Source organism: Megascapheus bottae, chromosome 12 (genome assembly GCF_031878675.1).
Source record: "Megascapheus bottae isolate mThoBot1 chromosome 12, mThoBot2.hap1, whole genome shotgun sequence".
NCBI classification, from domain to species: Eukaryota; Metazoa; Chordata; class Mammalia; order Rodentia; family Geomyidae; genus Megascapheus; species Megascapheus bottae.
In genome coordinates this window covers 19,472,567-19,492,817 of record NC_143520.1, presented here as the reverse complement: position 1 = coordinate 19,492,817, position 20,251 = coordinate 19,472,567, and positions in this window count along the sequence as shown.

Sequence of the window (20,251 nt, the reverse complement as noted above, 5' to 3'; positions counted from 1 at the left end):
GGGGTATGATTTCTTGATACTGTTGATCTAATAAAATATGCCTGTGAATGAATTCTTTATCATATAAAGTAAAATACATTTTAATAATGTATATACTTGGTCACTTCTGAAACATATGAAATGGTGGGTATTTACACACCATTGAGATAATCTGTCACACCACAGAAAAATTTTGCTTTTGATACAGTTAATTGGCTAATATAGCTCTTGAACCCACACTCTTGGCTTAATTAGTATGTTTTCCATAAGTTAAATGGCTTAGATATTTGATCTTCATAATGTCATTACAGGAGAAGATAACAATGTCGTAGATACATGAAAAAGTCTGTGAACATGAGGATATTAGGATATTATATATGTGTTCAATATGTCTGAGAATCAAAGCAAAACATAGCAATCATTTATTTGGAAGAGTGGAGGTATAGAGTTTATCAATGTCATCCCACTGATGGCATGAGAAGAAAGGTTGTGTGCAGTCAGCTGGCTGGAATTAAAGGCCAAATCTCTAGGATGAGAAAATTTACTGAAAATGATAGTGTGAGATGAAACGATCATTTCCTTTTTGACAGTTATGAAGTTAGGATAGATAGTGTGGGAGGTGTAAGGGTTACAAAGAGGATTAGGTGTAAGAATAACAAGACAGAGTGGGAGGGTAGCATTTAGCGCAGATGGTAATATAATATATCATGGCTATATTATAGGACATATTAAAACTGGCTAAAGAGATGAGTTTAGAGTTAGTGTAATGAATTTTCAATAATCTTTATCAAGGACAATTATAGCCATTTTCATAATCAGAAATTTTGACCCATTTATGAAATTAAAAATATTTTTAATATATTAACAAAATTATTTGATTCTATATCTATCTATCTATCTATCTATCTATCTATCTATATCCAGTGACCAAATTTGACTGCTAATAAATCAGTAATGTCTTTTTTTTTATAACAAGTAGATCTGGGGAAATAAGAATATTAGTAAATCATTTACAAAAGCTTTTGAAGTACTAAACTGATTGTCAAGACCCAGAGGACAGAAAATGAGAAATTTCAGAGCCTTTTATGTTTTTCGGCTATCCATTATTATAGAAAACACCTGAGATACTCAAATTATTAAGAGGAAAAGTTTATTTTGGCTCACAATTTTTCTTGCCAGTCCTGGGCCATGAACTCAGGGCCTGAGCACTGTCCTTGGGTTTTCTCAAGGCTAGAGCTCTACCACTTGAGCCTCAGCACCACTTTGGCTTTTTTCTATGTATGTGGTACCAAGGAATTGAACCCGGGTCCTCGTGCATGCTAGGCAAGCACTCTACCACTAGCTAAACTCCAGGCCCTTTGGCTCACAATTTTGTGGGTTATAGCACACAAAAAAGTAGACTCAGTTGTTTTTAGGCTATAGAGCTAGAATACACCATAGCAAGGCTATGTGATGGACAACTGTTCCCTTTCAGCCCCAATGACCAGAAGCCTCTATGGCCTGATTCTTCTTTTTTTTTTTGCCAGTCCTGGGTCTTGAACTCAGGGTCTGAGCACTGTCCTTGGCCTTTCTCAGGACCTAGTGTTCTGCCACTTGAGCCACAGGACCACTTCTAGCTTTTTTTCCCGTGTATGTGGTACTGAGGAGTTGAACCGGGTCTTTGTGCATGGTAGGCAAGCACTCAATCATTAGGCCAAACTCCTGACCCCTAAGCCCTGACTCTTAAATTGTTTTCACAATCTCTCAATAGCTAGTGCCAAGCTGGCAACCAAGATAGCCTTTGGGGAGTACTTATCCAAGCTATAGCACAGGGCAATAAATACTGAGTTTTTAAAAAAGAGAATGACAATAGAAAGAGATCATAGATACACAGATACATAGATACATAGGACTCATTAATCTCAAGGAAGTTCAACTAATTACATAAATACCTTCAAAATTATTTATAGAGAAATAATAGTAGCAAAAAGACTTACGGAAATTTATAATGGTTTAATTTGTTTCAGTCTATACTAGAAGATTCATGTGGGAAATGTTTCCCTTTGTAAGACATTCCTGAGTTCTACTAGTAGAAATTAAATATTTGGTAAGAAAAAACAACTGGAAAATAACTTTACATAGCAATTTTTTATATTCTTTTTTTGCCAGTCGTGGACATTGAACTCAGGACCTGGGCAGTGTCCTTGGACACTTTTTGGTCAAGGCTGTGCTCTGCCACTTGAGCCACAGCACCACTACCAGCTTTTACTATGTATGTGGTACCAAGGAATTGAACCCAGGCTTTGTGTATGAGAGGAAAGCACTCTACCACTAGTCTACGTACCCAGCCCAACTTTTTTTTTAATTAAAGAAATTTATTAACATTGATTGTTAATCATATTTCAAATGACATGTTTAACAAGTATTCAAGAAGGGAATCTCTATATACAATTGCTGGCAGTTAGATTTTAGAACATAATTAAAATTAGCCAGCCCCAATTTAATATTCTTAAATTTTTTTTTGCAAAAAATTTTTCTTTTGCCGGCTACCACTTGAGCCACAGCACAACTTTTGGCTTTTTCTGTGTATGTGGTACCAAGAAATTGCTTCGCGCTTGCTAGGCAAGACTCTACCCATAGACCATGTTCCTGGCCTGATATATTCTCTTGAAAATTTTCACCTTTAAAATGGGTGATTTTTAAAATTTTTATTTATTTATTTCATTTTATTTTTTATTATTGAGGTAATGTATAGAGGGGTTATAGCTATATTTGGGAGATAGTAAGCACATTACTTCTCACACATTGATACCCATTCTTGTGTCCCCATTTGTCCCCATTTCCTCCCCCTCCAATCATCTTGTTTTTTACCCCCTCCCTTTTCCTATTTCAAATAACTAAATAAATGTATATACAATATACCAGGTAACAAAGTCAGATACAGTAAGAATATGAGATTAATCAAAGGGCAAAAAAAAGGGAAATAACATAGTACATTAAGAACAGTAACCACACAAGATAAAGCTTTTGTTTCCATATCCTAGAGATCCTTCCATTTAGTTTCATCCTAGATGACCCTATGTACAAAGGTTTTGAGCTATTGTAATCCTCTGCTAGAAGAGTCCTAGATGTGTACTAATTATTACAAATGAGGGAAACCTTGGAGCCTATGTTCCTTTGGGTCTGGATTACTTCACTTACTATGTTTTTTTTTTCCCCAAGTCTTTCCATTTCCTTATGAATGGGGCAATATTATTCTTTCTGATGGCAGTATAGAATTCCATTGTGTATAAATGAGTACCACATCTTCTTGATCCAATCATCTACTGATGAGCATCTTGGGTTGATTCCATATCTTTGCTATGCTAAATAATGCTGCAATGAACATCGTGCTAGTGGCTTTAGTAAGTCCTTGTTTCTGGACCTTTGAGTAAAATGTCAAGGAGTGGGATTGCTGGGTCATAGGTGAGTTCTATGTTTTGTCTTTTGAGGAACCACCATACTGCTTTCCAGAGTGGTTGAACAAGTTTACACTCCCTTTTATAATCCCTCCTAGCCACATCGCTGCCAGCATCTGTTGTTATTAGATTTCTTGATCGTGGCCATTGTAACTGAAGTGAGGTGGAATCTCAAAGTTGTTTTGATTTGCATTTCTTTTATGGCCAGAGATGTCGAACCTTTCTTCATGTGTCTGTAGGCCATTCTTATTTCTCCTTCAGAGACGTCTCTCTTTAAGTCTTTATTCCACCTTTTAATGGGATGGTGGTTTATTTGAAGATTTGTTTTGGAGAGATTTAATTATTTTAGCTGTACATAGATTTTATTTTATTTATTTTTTATTTTTGCCAGTCCTGGGGGCTTGAACTCAGGGCCTGAGCACTGTTCTGGGGCTTTCTCAAGGCTAGAGCTCTAACAGTTGAGCCACAGCACAACTTCTGGCTTTTTCTATGCATATGGTACTGAGGAATCGAACCTGGGTCTTAGTGCATGCAAAGCAAGAACTCTATAACACTAGGTTAAACTCCTGGTCCCATGTAGATATAGTTTAGATAAGAGGCCCTTGTCTGTTGTATGGCTAGTGAGTATCTTCTCCCACTTTGTGGGCTTTCTATTTAACTTGCTAGCTGTATCCTTTGTCATACAGAAGCTTTGCAGTTCCATGCAGTTCCATTTGTCCAAACTTTCTTTAATTTGTTATGTTTCTGAGTCTTCATTAAGAAAATTTCAACCTGTACCAAGGAGACCTAGTGTATCTCCTGTTCCTTCTTGTAAAGTTTTCAGGATCAAATGGTCTTTGATCCATTTGGAATTAATCCTGGTGCAGAGTGACATAGAAGAATCCAACTTTAGTTTTCTTCAGGTTCTTAACCAGTTCTGCCAGTATCACTTGTTGAAGATGCTGTCTTTCTTCATCCTATTTCTTTTTTTTGACTCTCTTATCAAAGATTAGGTGGCCATAGGTCTGCATGTTGATTTCTGGGTCTTCAGTTCTATTCCATTGGTCCTCAGGCCTGCTCTTGTGCCAGTACTAAGCTGTTTTGGTTACTATAGCTCTGTAATAGAGTCTAAAGTTTGGTAATGATTTTTCCTTCAGAGCTGTTCTTTATGCTAAGAATTGTTTTGGCTATACAGGGTCTTTTATTATTCCATATGAAATTTTGGATTGCTTCTTCTATTTTCTTAAAGAATGGCATTGGGATATTGATGTGTCTTGCATTGAATTTGTAGATAGCCCTTGGCAAGATTGCAGTTTTTATGATGTTAATTCTTCCAATCCAGGAGCATGGGAAGTTTTTCCATTCTTCAGTTCTGCTTTACTTTCCTTTTTTCAGGTTTTTAAAGTATTCATCATAAAGGTCCTTTACATTCTTAGTTAAGCTAATTCCTAGGTACTTTATTTTCTTTGAGGCTATTGCAAAAGTAGTTGCTTTCCTGATTGTTGCCTCATTCCTCTCATTGTTGGCATATAGGAAAGCAGTTGATTTTTGTGGGTTAATTTTATACCCTGCTACTTTGACAAAGTTTCAAATCAGTTCAAGCAACTTGGAGTGGAGTCTTTAGGTTCTTTAAATAAAGAACCATGTCATCTGCAAAGAGGGAAAGTTTCACTTCCTCTTTCCTATTTGGATCCCCTTTATGCTTGCTTCTTGCTTTATTGTTCTGGCTAGGAATTCTAATACTATATTAAAGAGGAGAGGAGAGAGTGCTGGCCCAATATATTTTCAACTTACTATAAGTTAAAGTTCAGTTTGATTCTTCAAACTTACTTTATCCAAAGCCTGTCTGCAAAGCATTTCATTGACAGATGTGGTAGGTTTCTATTTTTAACAAAAATTAATTTTTTTGGTCTTGGGCATTGGGTCTGAGAATCTTTTTGTATTTTTTCTAGTTTTGTTAATGCATCCACTAGAATTCTGTTTTCATAACAACTACTATTCATGGATATCTATTTTTGTTTTATATCAAAGGAAAACTGTAATTTAGAACCACAATGGCCTTTTTAAAAATATTCATTTATAACTGGGCTAGCTTGATACCAATGAGCTAGGTTTGGGGAAAATGTTTACATTTTTGTTCCTTTTTAAAATTGTACTAAAATTATTCAGAATCACTTATTTCTTGTTAGGTTCAGAAAGCTTGCATCTGGTGGTGATACAGGTATCATTCTAATGATTAAGCTCTTGGATTAGCTGTGCTAATAATAATTTGTACACAGATGTTACAAAAAAAACCTTCTATTATTCTTGTGATGCTTTTTATGTAACACACAAAAGTGGGTAAAATTATCCAGTAAACAAATGACATCTACATTTTAAAGACAAGTAAATTTCTGACTCAATTCTTACCTGTTGAAATTTCTTTGTAGATATGTCTCCCTTTAAATGTGTGTGTATTTAAAATCTGTGACTACTATTTATATTATGTTTACACTGTATATGTTTCGTTTAAGTATTTCTGACTATAATAACTGTAAGAAGTTTTAGGTTCAGCCACTAAATTTTTTGCAGAGTCTAGGCTGGGTAAGAGGCGTTAGGTAACTTACACAGTATAATTGAATGGTTAGCAAACCTCAGTTCATTCATTTTTAATACAGGATAATTTATATCCAAAATATAAGACCATCCTCTGACTCCCAAAGTCTCATGACCAGGTCATAATGCAAATGTATTTAGTCTATTTCCAAGAGTTCCCATTTCCTGCACTGTTCAAGTTTCAAATCCAAGCTCTGTAACTCAAGGCAAGAAATTAACCATGTTTCTCTTAGAATATTGACTATATTCTTCCAAGGTGCAAACATCCAGCATGCAATGGGGAGGGAGGTACAAGACAAACATTTCTATGCAAAGGGGGAAAATGGAGGTGTAGTAAGGAGGGATGGGACCAAAGCAAGCACAAAACCTACCAAGGTAGACATAAAATCATGTAGTTCTATGCTAGCATGATATGAACTTGAAAAAGCTTTGCTATGTTCTTTGCTGACTGAAAGCTTACAAGTTTTCCTTCCTCTTCAAGTGTGGGCTGCCTTTGTCTGCTGCCTGCAGCTTCTCTTCTGAAGAATTCCATATGTTATTGCTCTAAGGTATCCATTACATGTTTATCTTAACTTACAGTTTAATGCATCAGCTTTTCAGGGACTGCCTTCAAGTATTCCAACTCTACTACGCATTGCTTTACCTACTTGACCTTCTTTTGAAACTTGTGTGGAAACCTCCAGATCCACATCATATGTATGATGCTCAGGTCTGTCACTAGTATCAGCAGTTCTTGGATCCTCTTGGTCCATGGTTGCATTGGTCTTTGGATGTTGAAATCACTGAACACAGGAAGCAGGGCACACCAGAGGTTTCTTCTCAAAGCAAAGACTTGCAAATCATTTTATACCTCTATACTCTTGAGAACCCCAGGAAATTCCTGTAATGTCTCCAAGGCATCTTTCTGCAAAGTAGTTAGCAGAAAGATTAGATTGGAACCAATCTCTCTCTCTCTCTCTCTCTCTCTCTCTCTCTCTCTCTCTCTCTCTCTCTCTCTCTCTCTCTCTCTCCCCCCTCTCTCTGTCTCTGTCTCTCTGTCTGTCTCTGTCTCTGTCTCTCTCTCTCTGTCTCTGTCTGTCTGTCTGTCTCTCTCTGTCTCTGTCTCTGTCTCTCTCTTATCTGAGACCAAGATTTGAACTCAATTTCTGACACTACACTTTTACCCACTTTTGTGAGCTGGTGATCTATCACATATGCTACACTTCAATCTTCTGTGAAAATATACCTTCCTTGACCTCAGATTTAAATGAACTTTTATGACCAAACTTCAGGTTTTAAGGTGTTTTTTCCCCCTAGTTTTCACTGAAAATCTGGGGCTAGAAGCAGCTAGTAATACCTGGGCCATAGTTTGATTACTGTGCTGCCTTGAAATTACCAGATTAATTAACCCAACAAATCTTCACTCAGCTTCACATAAACCTCAGACTATGGCCAACATGTTGCCAAATGAAATACAAATGATTTATAGTCCTGATGCAATCATCATTCACATCTGAAACTTTGTAAATACTATTTTAGTCTAAGCATCCATCAGAATTTCTTACAAGCTGTGCTTATGGCATTTTAGTATTTCTCTTGTGTTTAGCTTCAGATCTTTCCAAATCTACTCACAAATCATTTCCAAAGGCTTCTGAACCACTTGAATATAACCATAGCTAGGACCTCACTTCTTAGTAGCAATTTCCTGTGTGCATTGACTTTCTTTTCTCCAACTATCAACTGAAAGAAAAAATTTAAAAAGAGGGAAGGTTTATTTTGACTCACTATTTCCTAAGTTTCAGTCTATAATCTTGTGGCTCCTTTGTTATTGTCCTGTGGCAAGGCAGAACATCACAGTGCATGACACAGATAAGAAACATTGGTAAAAACTCTCATGGGAATAAGTGGAAGTCATCTGAATGATCCATGGAATGGAGTAAAAGCTACAAGGAGACATTAAGAAGGTCCAACTTTGAACAATTCACTCCTTCTCCCCAACTTGGCACTATATACTACATTAAGAAGATATAGTATATACTATATGAAGAATTTTCAAATAACCATAGTTTATGTTGAGAAAAAGAAAATGGAAAATTAAAATCCACCCCATACTACTCGAAAATGCATCCCAGAAAGCTCTCTTATGGAGATGAAGGGGGAGATAGGATTGCTGGATTACCTGGGATCAGGTGGAAATAAAGCAAGGGGGTGGAGCATAAAGCCTCAACGCTTACCCCCTACTCTGCATAGGTAGGAAGTTTAAGGATTCAATGAATTTTCCCAAGAAACAGGGGCTCCATCTCCCACACCTGGGAGTATAAAGAGCAATTTGACAAACCCACGTCAAGTGTCCATTTAGACAGAGAAGCAAATATTGAGTATAGTATCTTTCTTCATCTATCTCAGGCAGCTATTGCATTTAACTTCAGAGTTCCTTCTGTTGTCCTGGTTGGTTCTTGAACTCAAATAGCAGTATCATCTGATCACCTTGATCAAAGGTAATAGCAGTGCTGGTCTGGCTCAACCTGGCTCAGAGTGTGGCTTGTTGCCTCACTGGATAGCAGACCCCAGGACAACTGCCTCTACTGAAGTTCAGAATAGAAGCAGCATCCTAGCCATCTAGAGAACCCAAAAGCATGTGCCACTGCCTCATTTGAATCACAGCAAGCTAAATTGTGAGGTCTTATCTCTGCCAAAGAACAGTTGTGAGAATGTAGAAAAGAGAATGAATCTCAGTGAAGGAATAGGAGGAGATGGAGAGTACAATGATAGTATTCAATGCATATTCTATGAAATTAAGGGAACAGGAGAGTGATTGAGCTGAGAAGATAGGGGAAATGATGAAAAGATGACAGTGATCAAGATGCATTGTATTCATAAATTGATTTGTTGAATAGTAACTCCTTTGTACAGCTACTTGAAGATAATACAATATAATTTAAGAAGTGGAAATAAGGCCAGGAGCTGGTTGCTCATGCCTGTAATCCTAGATACTTAAGAGAATGAGATGAGATCTCAGGATCAAGGTTCAAAGCCAGCCTGGGGACAAAAGACCATGAGACATTTTTTTTAAAGAAAAATTTTGTATCATTATTGTAGAGGTGATACACAAAGGAGTTGCAGTTATATGTGTCAGATAATGAGTGCAATGCTTTTTGAACCATACCTCCTATTCGCCTACTTTCTCTCAGGTTTTCCCCCATCCCTCCACACAAGATGCACAGTTTACCCAGTAAGACCATGAAACTCTTATTGTCAATTAATCACCAGAAAACCAGAAGTGGCACTGTGGCTCTATGTGGTAGAGCAGTTGCCTTGTCCTGAAGAGCTCAAGGACAGTGCCCAGGCACAAAGTTCAAGCCCCATGACTAAATAAACAAACAAATAAATGTAGAAATTATACTGTTAGAAAAGAAATGTACTCATTACCTTACTTATATAACTGTAACCCCTCTGTACATTGCCTTTACAATAATAATAAAATGAAGTAAAAAAAGATGACTGTCTCTTCAAATGTGCAAAAATCAGCTTAAAGGGACTGAAGATTCAAAGACTAATGAAATATTGACCCTTTCAGGAGGAATTTACAATGAACTCTAAAGAAAGCAAGCTCTATTAAATAACTGGCAAAGAATTGAGAACAATTATTTCAAAGAAAGGAAAGGGAAGTGGGAAAACAATGATTGGGAGGGGGCGGGGAGGGAAATGGGTACAAAAACATGAGAAGTGGTATCAATGTGTGAGAAGTAATGCACTTCTATCTGGCAAATGTAACTGTAATCTCTCTATACATTGCAATAAATAAATAAATTAAATTAAAAAAAGAAATTCAGTGAGCTCAAGGAATATATTAATAAAAATGTAATGAAACTGAGAAAACAATGAAATGCTAATCTTAGGGGAAAAAGAGAAGGAAAAGGCTTGTAAGAATTGTGGGAAAGCATAATAAAATACAATCTACTCTATGTAAAAGTAAGAAATGAAGAAGACAATGGAATCAAAAAGGGGTCAGCATCCATCTTCAAGGAAATATGCATAAAAACTCTTCACCATCTAGATACAGGAAATGAGATGCTTTTAATTAGACTTAGAACAAGGAGGATTTCATTGAACCGTCTATCCAATATCAATGACAAAAATTCTGAGAGCAGTAAAGTTAAAAAATGCATCGCTTCTGAAGAACTATTGATACAACTATCAGCAGATGTAGCAGCAAAAATCCTGAAGGCGAGGAGAAAATGGGATGTTTTATTGAAAGTGAGGGAAACAATTGCCAACTAAGAAAAATTTACACAGAAAACTTATCTTTCCAAAATGAAGAGAAATAAAAAAATGTATACAAACAAGGCTAGGTATGTATTTTTATTTTACAAATTGTTAAGGACAAACTTAAAGCTCTTAAAGCTGAAACAAAAGACCACTAATCAATAACAGAAAACTTAATGGAAGCAAACAACTCGATGTGTACACTTGTGTAGGTTTGTAATTCATACAGATCTACGTTCAGCATCCTAGAACTTTAATAGTGGTATGCCAAATACTTTTATTTATAGAAAGAGAATAAGACTAGCATAGCCATTACAGATAAATTATCAAGAATCGTAGTTACATGATGTGAATTCTGGCATAAAAACCATACAATCTAGAGGGAAAATAAAATTATAGAGCTGTATGAAATAAAAATTACTCTGTTATTAGCTTGAAACAAACTGTACTGTGCCACTCTTTATAAGTTCCATAAAGTAAAAATACACCATTGATGGATAAAACAAAACTTGAAAAGATTTAAGGTATACTACTACACTCCTAGTAGCACTTTCTTCAGAAGAGGAACATACGAATGAATTATTGAAAACAATCAGACAACAATGAACACAATAGTAGTAGTATATCCTTGCCTATCAATCACTACTTCAAGAGCAAATAGATTATGTTCCAATGAAACAACAGAGTGACAACAATAGAGTGACAGAATTGATGAAAGAAGAAAAATACTCTAGCATTATACTCCCTATTAGGGACTCCACTCAGTTTTAAGGACATAGACAGAAAGTAAAGCAATGGAAAAATAGTCCACACAACCAGAGCCAAAGAGAGCAGGAGTAATTATATCAGACAGGCTAGACTTCAAGAAAGAAAACTATAAAAAAGAGACAAAGAACGTTATTACATAATAATAAGCGTTAACACTTGTAAGGCATAACAATTTAACCATACATATGCACTCAGTGTCAGAGAACTTAACTACTGTACATAAAACAATTGTAAAACTTCTAAAAAGAGAGACACTTCAGTATAATAGTAATAGGAGTGGACGTTAATATACTTTCAATAATAGTCAGGCTATCTAGATAGAAAATTCATAAGAAAACGAGATTTGAACAACATGTTATACCAAATGGACTGAAGAACAGACATATACAGAGCATTCTACTAAGCAACAACAAAATACACTTTCTTCTCAAGCACACAGTGAACATATTTCAGGATAGATTATATGTTAGGCCATAAGACAAGTCTTAGCATATTTAAGAAAACTGAAATAGTGTCAAATTCTTCTTCCAAGCATAATGGTACTAAATTAGAAATCAGGGAGGAAGCGGGGACACAAATACACAGAAATTAAACTACATGTTCTCAAACACCAATGTGCCAATGAAGAAATTAAAGAAAAAAATTATTTGGATAAACAAAAAGGGAAACACAACATACCAAAATGTATAGAGCACAGCAAAAGCAGTTCTAAGAAAAGTTTCTGTGTCAATTACTATCATTTGTGAAAATATAAATTGAATTGGAGAAACAAGGAAAATGGTGGTTTTCAGAGTGGTGGCAGAAGAAACAGGAAGACGATGTGCAGAAGGTATACACAGCTTTTATTAAACAGGAGGAACACATTTAACCTTCTTTCAGGTACATTATATAGCACGGTGAGTACAGTAATAAGCGTAGTATGATTTTAAATTCAGTGAGAATAAATGCCAAATGTTCTCATTACAAAAAGGTAAGGATTTGAGGTTGTAGATAGGTTAGCTGTGTGTGTGTGTGTGTGTGTGTGTGTGTGTGTGTGTGTGTGTGTGTGTGTGTGCGCATGTGTGTGTTGCTATACATGTACATACTCAGTCTCTGGCTTGGCAGTTTTGATTATGATGGACAATATTACTGAGTCACTCTCTAGTTTAGCCCTCTTGATAGTTAATTGAAGATAGAGTCTCTCTTGGACTAATCTGCCCTTGTTTGTTTAACCTCTATCCTCAGATCTTAGTATTTTGGGTAGCTAGAATTACAAACATGATCATGACAGCAATTTTGAGTTAATTAGTCTACAGTCTATTAGTAAATCATAATATCACTTTGTACCCCATGAATGTTTAAAAGTATTGTATGTCAATTTTTAAGTAAAAAAGGATGTTCACACATTTTCACACATTTACAGGAAGATTTGAAAAATCTATATTAAATATAAAGTAGCAATTCAGTTAGCTACATAATGATGAAGATTTTGTGTAAAGAAGAAGACAAGGCCTTTCTCTCCACCTTTCCATGATTTTTTACTTTTTAAATTATTATTTTCATTGTTGGGGTAATGTATAGAGGGGTTACAGTTACATTCACCAGGTACTAGGTGCATTACTTCTCACACATTGATAGCCCTTCTTATGTTTTTGTCCCCATTTCCCTCTCCCCAATCATCTTGTTTACCCCCCTTTCCTTTCCTCTTTCAAATAAATAAATAAATGTATATAGAATATACCAGGTAACAAAGTCAGATACAATATGAATTCATTTCTTGTTCAACAGAGAACCTCTAAAATTAAAACTAAATGTACAGATTCACATGCTAATATTAATAGAAAACTGTATTTCAACTTCTTTTAAAATAAAGTGTGTGGATTTCTGTTTACTTTAAAGAAAGGCAATTTAAGATAAAAAAGAGCTACAAAGAACATCTAAAATCTTTCTCAAGCAGTTTCATTGTACATTTTTTCCATATATTTTTATTGTAATTAATAGAAGGATTACATGATATTTGCCAGATAGATGGTGCATTAATTCCCATACATTGATACCCTTTCACATGTCTTGGTCCCCATTTCCCTCCCCCCCACCCCCACCCCTCATCCAATTTCAGATTCATTGTACATTTTTATTATTATTAGGAAACAAATTTCTTTATATTTCTAGATAAAGTATAAGAAAAGATGTTAATGTCATTAACAATTAACATTTTTAATGTTTAAATTTATAAGATTATAAATTTAATCAACAGTACAATGAATAAGAAGTTTTAAAATAGCTTAACAAACTATTCATTTTTTAGAAGTATTTGTATTGTCTACAAAATTTTCCTCAAAAAGAAACCAGAGCTTCTTGTAGAAATAAATATCTTATTCCAGGTTTGGGCAAAGAAAATATAAAATAACTTTAAGAATCTCCTGTCAGAAAAGTTTTAAAGATTAATGCTTTCATTTTCTTTCCCCCAAAGAACATAAAACAACTCATAGATTTCTTTATGGATATGTCACTGTGGATTGAACATGCCCCCAGCCCCAAACTACAGACTGGGGAAAATATATGCAAAAGACTTATATAATAAAGAACCCTCAAAACTCAACAATACCAAAACTGATAACAAAATGGACAAAAGATGGGAACTCACTAGAGAAGATAAACAGATGACAAATTCCCAGATGAAAAGATGCATAATGCCATATGTAAGCAGGAAGATACAAGCTGGATTACTGAAATACCACTACATATCTTTACAAAATGGTTAAAATCAAAACCATCAACAACATCAAATGATATTAAGAATGGAGAATATCAAGAACTCTCATGCCTTGCTGAAGTCATTTTAGAAGACAGGTTGACATTTTCTTCCAAAGCAGCTGATTAAGTAATATCACTCCTTGATTTTTATGTGAATTAGCCAAAAGCTTGTATCTATGTAGAAATCTACCTATAAATGCTTATTAAGGTTTTATTCATATTTCAAAATTAATAGAACTCTACTACACAGAGAGTGAATGAGCTTCAGTTAATACTTAGGTGTCAACATTCATTTATCAAGGGTATGATACTAATATAAGATGCTAATGATAAGAGAAACTGTGAATTAGAGGGTGGCAAGATAGTTCATGGGAGAGCTACTTTCTGTTCACTTTTTTTTTTCTTTGCTGGGTTTTTATTTAGGGTCTTGCAATGCTTGCGATGCGTGGCAAGTGTTTTTCTAGCCATTTGCTTACTTAAAAAAAAAAAAACTAAAAACAATCAAACAAGCTAAACCTGTCCTAAGAAATTAAGTCTAATAATGAAATAAAAAAAGAAATCCAGGTCCTCAGGGTGAAGGGACTCCATTTCCCCAAGTTGTGAGAACTTGAGTACTATTAAAAAATAGCATCTCTACCTTTCCCCTCCGTCTACTTGGGTCAGGGTAAGAGATCTGGAGGATCACTTATGCACAGGCTAGCCCATGCAAAGCATTAGCAAGATATACAGCGGAGGTGTATATAGGGAATGATGGTCTCAGGCAAAAAAGTGGGAGACATTAGGTGAAAAATAATGAAAAGACATCAAGAAATAGAACACCAGTTTAGAAGTATGAGCAACTGAGGTCAAGATGGCTATTGAAATATAAAAATAAAAAACAAACCAAAAAGAGCAACTAAAATGTCTTCAATATTTGAGACATATTGAATCTAAAAACCATGACTACTTCATCAATAGAAAGGAAGTATTCTATTTTACAAAAATTTCACCAGTTGGAGGTGAACATTCTACTTTCTTGAAATAGCTTAAGTGCAGAACACTATAATAATAAAATTACCATTTATAATCCTTGATAAGGTTCTTTTTTCAGTGAAAATAAGTGATATTAAATCAAGTATATGAATGAGTGAAAGGGAATTGGACATTTGGATGGTGGGAAAAGTTAAGTGGTAGTGTTAAATGGGACTTGAATCACTAAGACACTAAGTGTAGTGGTCAGTGGTAAGAAACCAAGTGTTTTGTAATTACATCTGTGATGCAATGTGAAACATGTGACCTCACTTTTGTTTCACTTTAACAGAAACAAAATTAGTTTGAATCCAAGAAAATCTTTTCATCTGATTTCTACTTTATATTTTCAAGAAATTCAGCCAATCGTGAACTAAAGAAATTACAAAGAAAAAGAAAAACCTAGAAGGTGAGATTCAATGATACAAGTGTTCTATATACCTCCAAAAGACTGTACAATAAAAAAGTAATTTATATGTATAAGAAACTTGGTGTCAGAAAAACCAAATGTGATGTGTTTTTCTGGATGAGACCTTATTATGGACAAAACAGCTGTAAGAGATTTTGAGAGGGAGTTATGAACAAAATATTAGATGATACTAAGATTTCTATCATATGTGTAAAAATATTCTCTTGCTTACTTTGTTATTTTTTGTCACTATGATACAATACCCAAATAAATAACTTAAGAAAGGAAGGATTTCTCTTGGTCCATGTTTGTAGAAGTTTTAGCCCACTGTCAATTGGCTCTAGGCCAATTGCTTTTAGGCCTGTGCTTGGTGATTCAGAACATTCTGGTAAGGAGTATGTGCTAAGAAAAGTGTCTCCCCTCATATCAGTCAGGATCCAGAGAGATACAGAAAGGGTCTGGGGATATGTTCTTAAAGATCTGCTCTTAAGGAAATATTTCTCTCAACCAGTCTTTGCCTTCAGATAGTCCACTGAGTGATGAATTCATCAATGGATGAGGAAGTTGGCACACTCATGATCCAATAGCTTCTCAAAAGCCTGTCAGCCAGCAATAAAACTTCTAACACATGAGGCTTCAGGAAACACTTTTAGATTTAAACCATGACTATAAATTCTGTTCACTGATTTAATGTAAAGGATAGCTCAGAGAAGCAGCTACCAAATTCTTAACATGGTTCCAGTTCCTTCCATAATTAACTCTCAATATGTATTACCATAAAATATCGGTAGAATTTGACGCATATGGCTGCAGTTTAGACTTTGTAATAGCATTAAATTTCTAATTGCTTAAAGGTATTATCTCCAGACAAAATCACTAAGCATGCAAAATCTGCTTGGTTTTGTCTTGCAAACTAGGCAAACACATTCACATTCACATACACACATTTGTATTTTTTCTCTTGTATTCAAGTTTTTGGTATTGCATTTTTATGTAATATATTCCAGAGATATTATTTGTTAGTATAAAAGGGATATTTTTCATCTTTCTTTGCAAACTAATTACCTATTTTATACATCATAATAGTTCAGTTAACCTACTCCTATAAAGGATGTTTGAATTATTTTCAGTTATTTGTATGACAAATACAGCTGGCAGCCACTAACCTTATGGGTATGTTGTTTGGTATTTCTGAAGTGTATCTTCAGAGAAGATTAATAGATTGCCGGGTCCATGGGAAAATATATCTGCTTTGACCCGGATTGCTGGGTCAAAGGGAAAATATATCTGCTTTTTAAAAAATGTATTGCTAACTTATCAATAGGGATCTTACTGCTTTTACTTCAAACTCAAATGTGGCTTACATTATAAACTTTCACATATAAGCTTTAGAATCAGAATATCTAGATCTGAGAATTTCTTGGTATTTTGGTTATTGTTTTGTTGATATTGTACATTGAATTTCAGAAGATTGATAAATCCATGAAATGACATCTTTCTATCATTCATATCTATTTTATATAGGTGTGCAGTATTTTTTCCATATATTTTTATTGTAATTAATAGAAGGGTTACATTATATTCACCAGATAGAAGGTGCATTACTTCACAAACATTGATATCCTTTCTCATGTCCTGCTTCCCATAGCTGGGCAGAATTTTATAGCTTTTTACACATAGGTTTGCTTATATTTCTGTTTAGGGATCTTCAATTATCTTCTAATTGCTTATAATTTTTTTCACTGAAGCTCTTGGTTTGTGGATTAATCGTCTATCTTGTTACCTCATCAGATTATTCTGTAGTTCTGTTGTTCTTTGCTGACTTTTTTGTTTAATTTTATTCCCCGGATAATGTTTAGAGGGATTGCAGCTACATTCATCATGTGTAGGTGCATTACTTCTCCACATGTTTTTGTCCCCATTTCCCTCTCCCCTTTCCCTCCCAATCATCTTGTTTCCCTCCCTCTCTTTCCCTATTTCAAATAAACAAATAAAGGTATATACAATATATGTATAAAACGTAGATACAATATATCAGGTAACAAAGTCAGATACAGTAACAATATGAGATTAACCACAAGGACAAAAAAAGAGAAGAGAAATAACATAGTAACCTAAGAGCAACAATCACACAAGATAAAGCTCTTGTTTCCATATCCTAGAGTTCATTTCATTTAATCTCATCCTATATGACTTTATGTATATAGGTTTTGCACTATTGTAATCCTCTGCTATGAGAATCCTAGATGTGTACTAATTATTACAAATGAGGGAAACCATGGAGCCTATGTTCCTCTGAGTTTGGCTTACTTCACTTACTACAATTTTTTCCAAGTCTTTCCATTTTCTTATGAATGGGGTGATGTCATTCTTTCTGATGGTAGCATAGAATTCCATTGTGTATAAGTACCACATCTTCTTGATCCCAGTCATTTATTGAGGGGAATCTGGGTTGATTCCATATCTTCGCAATGGTAAATAATGCTGCAATGAACATCATTGTGCTAGTAGTTTTAGTATGTCCTTGTTTCATGGACGTTTTGTTTCATGCCAAGGAGTGGGATTGCTGGGTTATAGGGGAACTCGATGTTTAGTCTTTTGAGGAACCACCATACCGCTTTCCATAGTGGTGGAAGGAGTTTACACTCCCACCAACAGTTTAGTAGTGATCCCTTCTGGTCACATCCCTGCTTGCATTTCTTGATAATCGCCATTGTAACTGGAGTGAAGTGGAATCTCAAAGTTGTTTTGATTTGTATTTCTTTTATGGCCAGGGATATTGAGCATTTCTTCATGTGTCTATAGGCCATTCCTATTTCCTTTTCAGAGAAGTCTCTCTTTAAGTCTTTAGCCCATCTTTTAATGGGATGGTTGTTTCTTTGAGAATTTGTTTTTGAGAGATTCAATTTTTTTGAGCTGTAGGTATATTTTAGATAAGAGGCCCTTGTCTGTTGTATGGCTAGTGAAGATCTTCTCCCACTCTGTGGGTTTTCTATTTTATTTGCTTCTTTGCTGACTTTTAATGTATATATATATATATATTTATTTATTTATTGGTTGTCTAGGTGTATCACTAAATCTTTTTTTTGTGGGTCATGGGGCTTGTACATGGAGCTCTTCAGCAAAGAAACAAGAAATAAATTTTAAACTTGAAAACTTGCTGTGATTTAAGAATACTTTTAAAGCATCACTGTTTCTACTATGTATTTTCTATGGGCAATTAAGATACAATTGATAAAACAGAATGACTATCTTTCATAGCTCTTGGCTAAGCTTTTATCACTTATTTTCTGTTTTGTTCCAAGATGTGTGCCAGCTGGCAATGTGCCTTTAATCTCTGAAGTGGCCATACTTGGTGTGAACTTCTTAAGAATATAGATGATTGAGTAATATGCAAAACTATATGAAAAATCCTATAAAGGTTGAAAAAGGTGAGATGAGTTGTAATATTGGGATATTCAAATAATTTAAGACCTAACTCAATTTTTTTAGATGCTTAAATTCAAACTTAATGCAAAACATTAAATTTGCAAAACATCTTTAATTTTTGTTATTTTTATGAAAATCTTTGTACCTTGAAATTTCTTCACAGTATGCTATGTCAAATATGATTGACTGAAATGTCACATTTTTTTGAAGTACAAGAGATGGAATAATCCAGGCTTTCATTCATGCTAGATAAATATTCTACCAATAAACCACAGTCCTAGCTCCTACATACTTTTTTCTTTTTCCTTTCCTTTTGGTTTCCTCCCTTCCTCTCTCTCTTCCTCCCCCTCCCTCCCTCTTTTCCCCCTGTTTCTCTCTCTCCTTTCTTTTGTGGGTCATGTTGCTTGAGCACTGTCCCTGAGCATCTTTATGCTCAAGCCCAGTGTTCTATCACTTGAGATGCAGACCTATTTCTGGCTTTTTCTGAGTACTTTATTGGAGATAAGATTCTCACCAACTTGGCTGCTTGGGCTGTCTTTGAACTGTGATTTACAAAGTTTCTTTGCTGTATTTTATTATTTATTTATTTATTTTTTGCCAGTCCTGGGCCTTGAACTCAGGGCCTGGGCTCTGTCCTTGGGCTTTCTCAAGACTAGAGTTCTACCACTTGAGCTACAGCACCATTCTGTTTTTTTTTTTTTCTATGTATGTGGTACCGAGGAATCGAACCCAGGTCTTTGTGCATGCTAGGCAAGCATTGTACCACTAGGCTAAACTCCCGGACCCTATTTGCTATATTTTAGAAAGGTGCTCTTTTTGTTTAAAAACAATTTTATTGTTAGTACTGAAATTTCAAGTGTACTTTAATGTTTTGATTTAAATTTCTAAAGGTCATCTTTTTATGGCTGACACATGAAAATTACAGAACCATTTACAGTTGATCCTGTAACTCATTCACATAGATGATAATATGGTTGATCATTCCTATGAGAATTGATCCCAACTCCACAGCTTTGTTTCATTTCATTGAATTTAATCTATATGTCATAGGTGGATTTGGAATCATCAGACTCACAAAATACATTTGTTAATGTTTACTGGGAACTTTAAATTCAGTAGGGATTGAGAAACTTCACTAAGTCTCATTAGTTTCTGACATTTAGAGGCAAGTTACTTGAGAAGTAAAATTTTAATCTAAATATTAAGTTACTGATATGCAGTTAAAAAAAGTAACAGCCAATAGAACTAGAACATTCACATCTACATGGCTTCTCCACTTACATGAGAGTGAAGTCATAATGTTCTTTGTGGAACATTAATTAAAACAAGGAGTATTAGCTTAAGTCAACCTAAAAAGCCATCTTTTCAATGGATTTGTTTTGGCCCAGATTTCCCAGTGTACAAGTCCTTGGATGAACACTGCCAAAGTGCAACTCTCTGAAGGTCTCTTTCTATTTGCATTTGATTGGCCGATTTCCCTTTTGATTGGCACATTTAATAAAGCATCACAATATAATTAATCGAATAGCAGCTATTCTTTCAGACCTGGCTTTCATTTGTCTTTTAAGGAAACTTTGCATCTCTTCTCTGGTCTATTGGATATTTAGAATTATACATTCACAGGGAAATCTTATTTCTCTAATTTCCAAGGCTTTTTTTAAATTAT